Genomic DNA, 6,698 nt, shown 5'->3' on the forward strand with positions numbered 1-6,698 from the left:
TTTACCTCAGAAGTCATAACCCAGAAGAGATTAAGGAGCCCGAAAACATAAATCACCTTCGCGTGAAATGCTGATGAAATGTCCTCCAAACCGCAAAGCAAGCAGCGGGATCACGAGCAGGACGGAGGGAGGCGTTCACGAGGCCTCGATGGAGCAGAAGAGGCGACGCACGGGGCTGAAAGGGGAGATCGTTGATGGGAGAAGAAGGGGAGGGTGGCAGAGCGAGAAAGAGTTGTACTGAATCTAAAACGTGTCCCGTTGCATCATTAGATCAGCTGTGTTTACCGCGCGCCTTTATTTATTCAGCTCTGGGCTGTGAATAATGGAGCACACACTCCCTGTCAGCGGAGGTGAAGACACAGAAGGCTGAGGGGAATCAATTCTCTATTTTTGCCCGTATGTGTGTCTGTTTGGGTGCTCTTCTCTTCGATTAACGGACGCGTCGCTGCTCTCTGCTGCTTCTAAATTTAGTCATCATGCTCAAAGTGCTCAGGCGCGCTCGCACCTTCTTGATTCCCATCATTAGCTGGCTGACTATTATCTGATATACTTCCTCTCATTCCCCCCTGACCTCTGGCCTTCCCAGTGCCAGCCAAAACAAAAGCAGACTGCCCTGATTGCATAAGAGACACCCCTCACGCATGAATGCACTGCACTGACTCTAATACGAGTAAGAGGATTTTATAAACAGTGTAATAAACTTTCCCCCAATCTAATGTACGTCATTCACAGCTCTGTCTATCCTGCTGGCGTGTGGTTTGTTCAATCTTAGGATGCATCAGAGGGAAGTCGGCCCAAAAAGCCAATTCAGCAGCAGCTCCAGACAGACAGACAGACAGACAGACAGACAGACAGACAGACAGACAGACACAGACAGACAGACACACGGACAGACACACAGACAGACACACAGACCCTGTTAAGCTGGAACTGGCCTTTGCAGTAGTTATATAACGGCTGCTGATGTTGATGACACTGTATGATGAGGGAGCGAGTGAGTCAGTTACTTTGGTGCTGGAGGATGAATCTATTATTTAGGTGCAGGCTCGCCCTTGGGTGCTTTCCCATGTGCCGTCTTCTGCAGGTATGCCGGTATGATGGCAATATACTGTCAAACGATCACTTTCACTGTCTGTTGTTGCTGTGAACTACGTAAAAATAGGTGAGACTTCTCGAATCTCTAGAAGAAACGCAGCCGAGCCGCGCGAGCAGTGTGGCTGCTCTAATTTGTTAAGATGGACACTGAAATAAAAAAACAACACTTTCTGCTGACGTTCCCTGTGTGGCCCGAGTGTCACATGGTTTTTAGTGACATTTGTGACGTTTTTTCTGTACTGATATTACGTTGTTTCCGTACATCTTTTACTTAGTTTACTTACTTATTTTAAGGCCAACCATGCAATTCTTTCCTAAACCTAAGTGAGTGGTTTTGTTTCCCCCTGCTGGTACTGCACCTTCATACACGTGTAATATTCAAAACAAGACACTGACACGCTATCCTCTGGTGGATTGGTGGGTCTATTACTCGCTTTGGCGTGATATCGGGTTGATGAGCGACGCCTTTCGTGTGGTCATTTGATCCAGATTTAAAATCGATTAGAGCAGCAACTCATATTTTGAATGCAGGACTTTTTGCTTGTAACAGGATATTTTTACACTGTAGTATCGCTAATTATACTTCTCTGAATACTTCTATGGCTTGTTCCTTTTGTTCCACTCTTTTTTTACTTTTCCCAGTGATTAAATTATGGTTTCTTTAGCTTTCAGAGGCATCGGGTGACTCATTTGGAAAGCTACAATGCAACTACACCATCAGATCTGGTGTCTGACATCCGTGTCATGATAATGGCTATCCAGGGTCCAGGGGCGTCCTACACACTGCAACCAAAACTACAATCAAGAGAAAAGGCCCGGTGCTCTGGAGATCACGAGAGAGAGACGGCTATTGTCAATTAAACAGATTTGTCACTCTGTAATATTCTTCAGAACAGCCCTGTGGCGAGCTTTAAGGGATTTAAAAGGCTCTACTTCTCTTGCTGTTGCCTCAATTAATCACAGCCCTCTGTTCCATGTAGTGTGAGGACGTTTTCTGGGAAACAAGGGGTTTAATGCAGGGTCATTATTACAACTCCATCCTGTTTTCTGCTGTCATTACCACAGCGCTGTGAGCTGGAGACAAGCACAAATAAAACTCTTCCTCTTACAGTGAAAACATTGTGATTCTTAGACGATACGGTGCCCTCGAGCACTTCACTGTCCGCTCTGTAACCTCGTTAATGGATTTCCACTCATGAGTTTATTTTAACATCTGATTCGGCTGTAAACACAGAAAGAAAGATCCCTTTAGTTTGCTTGTGTGTCAGAAATAGAAGTCCTAAAAGATTTATCCTTTTGTCTAATCTGCCTTCCCCCCTAATTAACACACAAATCTACACGTTTATTTTCTCTAATACTGTATTACGGTATTATTATTTTGTAATTCGAAAGGCTTTGGGTTAAGCTCCTATTGACTTATGAGTTATATCTCATTTGTTTGATCTGTACAAAAAGCGACAGTTCGCCGACAAACCGCAGAGCTGTGAGCACAGCGTTTCCCCGTTTCCAGTCTTTGTGCTAAGCTAAACTAACCGGCTGTACAACCCCGCCTCATGGGAAGGCGTATTGGCAAAATAGCACGACATTCCACGTGTCTGGAGGACGCATTTTAGGATTTTCACGTGTCATTTGTATCCTACGCCGTGCAACAAAACTACGGTAATGTCCGCAGTTATGTTTAGACAACAAAACCACTTTGTATTAGGCAAAGCATCATGGTTGGGCTTAAAATAAGTATGTAAACTGAGGCTGTATTCAAAACAGTCTACTGCATACTACTGACGAACGTATAGTAGCAGTAGAGTAACCATGCAGCTCTTAAAGCACTGGACAAAAATAAAAAAAGAACTCGTACCGTTATCGCAATATTATGGAAAAATACAAAAATACATGTCGTTTATGTTGTTTGTTTACTTTATAAGATACTGCAGGTTTAAACTATTTATTCTAACAGCTCATAGTGAAGTGAGACAAACAGGATCATCAACGAGGGGAGACGGGAAATATAAAACATTGCTCGACAAAATTTACGTTACTCAAACTGCTTTTTCAGTTACAGCAACTAAACAGTGGACTGATCTCCCTCCAGAGATTAGAGAAATGTTAAAAAGGGTCATGTTGTCTCAGCAGGTATCTCTTTCCCTCTCCTCTTCCCTCACCACTCTGCTGCTCTGTAGACGGTCTGTGAGCGTCACTGGCCGGCTGGCGATTGTGGAGCTTTTCACACTCCAAAAAAGCAGATAAACAAGGTTCCCGTTAATTTATAATGGACATTTGTCTTGCAATATTTAAACAAACTGTCCGTCAACAAGGAAATAACAGCCCGGTCTCCCTGCTTCTAAACTCTGAAAACGTTGGAGCAAATGTTCGATTCGCCATCTAATATTGTAAAACTGTAAACATTCAAAATCTACACAGTTGATTTCTCGCCTCAAAAACGTTCAGAAGTGAATTTGGTGATAAAATAGCTACAAAAAATATTAAAAAATGAGCCGTTTTTGGCTGTTGTTGTTGTTGTTGTTGTAACCGTAGCCTGTTCCGTTCCAGCGCTTTGCATTGTGGGATACAGTAGGCAATGGTAGACTGGTCCGGTGCATACTGGAGATTTTTTCCAAATCAGTACGACATCCGGGTATTTTTTGCCATACTGGAGATTTTGCTTTTGTTCGCATACTACATGCTACATTTTGGCCAAATCCGTTCGTACCCCAGTATAGTATGCGGTTTCGAAAACAGCACAAGTACAATACGTACGGAAACAACGTAACTTAAGTGCGGAAAACATGTCACATCACAAACGTCAATAACGTTGTGCGACAGGCTTATTTAACAGACCAACATTAGAGCGGAAGGCTATCAATCTTTTCATCTAACTCTTGGCATGAAAGCAAATAAGCGTATTCCCCAAAATGAGGAACGATAGCTTTTTTTAAATTTATTTTTAGATTTTACAATCGGCAGGTAAAACAAACCCCATTAGGCTACCGTGAATTTGTTCATGTGCTGCTGTGGCAGAAGTCAAAATGTGTTTTAGGATGTTGAACCGCTGTGTCTGAGTGTCCGACCAGCTTGAAGGCTGCTTGGCTGATTTCCAGTTTCTCACCCTTGTGAACGCTGACAGCTGGCTTGCATTATTAACTGTACAGCATCTGTCTGGTTTTCACAACATCCCGCCTGCAGGACTCAGCTCTCTCTGGCTCTAATGAGGACAGGAGACATGAGCAAGATGGCAGTGGAGAGTAAAAAAGCTACTGTATATACTGCTCTGGTGTTTGACTGCAGTCTGGTGCTCCTGGTTTCTAGAGGAAACACCACACTGATAGAGCTGCATCTGATTTGATGTGAAAAGCAAACTGTACTAAAGACAAGTTGTTGCGTCAGTGTTTCACTTTTTGCAGACCGACCTGCGGCATTTGTAATGTTCTCATAAATATGTATGTCATGACTATTTCTGTCACCTAATGTTCATTTGGACAGTTAGAGTGAGTAATGCGTTTTCATCAGCTTGTTTTGTGAGCCAGTGTGATGTTAACACACAATAACTCTTTAGTTCACTCATCACTCTGTGGCCTTTAAGCTGGTTTGAAAACCGACGTCCTTGCATGAAAATATATCACCATATAAAATTCAGTTTTATCATGTCGTTAAAGGAGTGATTCACCTCCAAAGTGAACATTTGCATATCAATGACTCACCCCGTGTTACCTTGAATTCTTGTTTTTCTTGCATGCTTCCACGTTCAGGCTGTTCTCATACACCGTTCATAGATAAGGCCTATATACATATGTAAAGTAATGCACTGCAATTCATATATATCCCACAAAATTCATTTGTATAAAGAGCGACAAATGCCGTGCAGGGAGGAGGTCGGTGTGGGTTTTGCTTATGGATGTATTAAGAGAACTGGATACAGCGTTGGAGGCGGGGCCCCGTTCATTCCTATGAACGTTGCTCAGTGGCGCATGAAGCCAAAATGGCTCGACTTCCGAATGGAAAAGTACCGGGTCTTCCGGCGAGCTTACGCATCAATTGGGCCCATGGAGCAGGCGCAGTAGCGTCCACTCGGTCACATGGCTCGGTCACAGCCGTCACGCTGTCGTCACGGCTGGCTAACTCCGCCTCCCAGCCCTCGCTCCAGCCTCGGTCTGGCTCTCATTCACATGAACAGAGGAAGGAAAATAACTCTGGATTCAGCGCACAGTTTTACAGTTTTACAGTTTCACAACTTTTAGGACCTTATGATTTAAATTAGGGCTATTCAAGTGTTCGTACTGGGAAGTTTATTCACCTCAAACAAAAATTATCTGCTGAATTACAGACGTCTCTTTCCCAATGTAAGTCTATGGGAAAAAGTATTTTTGGGCCCAATGGCATAATGTGACGGACACAGAAGTTGTAGTACCGCCGTTTGGCCACTACGAAAGTCCGGATTGACGACCGGTGTTCTTCCTGGGGGTTGGTTTTGCTCAGTAGACCAGCGTTCGTACCCCGTGTGAAACCAGAAGTCAACATTGATTTATTTGTCACATAACTTCTGTACTTACGTTACGCCACTCCCAGACTTATTTTAACCCAAACCATGATCTTTTCCTAAACCTAACTAAGTAGTTTTTGTCACGTAACGTCCGTACTTAAAGCTTCAGTTGGCAGAACATTTTTGGCATCATTGGGCAAAAGTTCATACTCAATATGTGTACTCTTGTTCAACATAGTTTTGTGTGAATAAACAGTAATATGTGTCTTTTCGGACACACTGAGCAATAATTTACGTTGTCACTTCCTGTCACCATCTGCCTGTTTTAGCAAAAACTCCTCATTAGCAGTTTTATTTTCTTCAGAACAAGTGAAAAATGTGACACTGAGAGTGAAATAGTGTAATTCCAGTTGTTGTCAAGGCAGTCTCACAGATGTTTGCAAGAAAGGAATTGTAATGGAAATGTTCTGAAATATTTTTCTCTTGAGATTTTAAACTTTATTTGCTGGCAGCGTTGCTAAGGGGATGGAAATGTTTTGGATTGCCATCTGCTCTTTTAAATAATGTTCCAGGTTACTGTTTACAGAACAAATAATAAAATAATCTTATAAAAAATAAGGGGATTTATGGTTGTTGTTTTTTAAAGAATGAGTTCATTTGTTATGTAACTATAAATTTTTCTCTGAAGAGAGAAAGACAATAATCCTCTTATGAAAAATAAAAAAGATTACACCCACTCCCATATATCAAAAACTGAAAGGTGGGCTAGGTTAAGACACATCTGGGCTCAACTGCGCTGATGCTCACTGACAGTAAATGCACTTAGTGCTCACATTCATGGTGGATATTGATGTTACAGCTAATGCTGCTGAGGAAGGGAAAGAGAGTGTAAACGCAAATATGGCGTCTTCATCAGCGGAGAAGAGACGCGTGATGTATGATGATGGGTAACCTCCGGAGAGGAGAGGAGGGGAGGGGATGTGAAGGCCTCGGCCTTGTTCTGCTTCATGATGATGAGACGGCCGTTAATCAACTGACTGACTGCACTGATTGGTTTCTATGAAAATTACACAGCAGCTATGAGAGATCCTTCGAGTTTGCTGTTTGTATCTTGAATCATATGTGAGTG

The sequence above is a fragment of the Sebastes fasciatus genome, chromosome 8 (genome assembly GCF_043250625.1).
Source record: "Sebastes fasciatus isolate fSebFas1 chromosome 8, fSebFas1.pri, whole genome shotgun sequence".
Lineage (NCBI taxonomy): Eukaryota > Metazoa > Chordata > Actinopteri > Perciformes > Sebastidae > Sebastes > Sebastes fasciatus.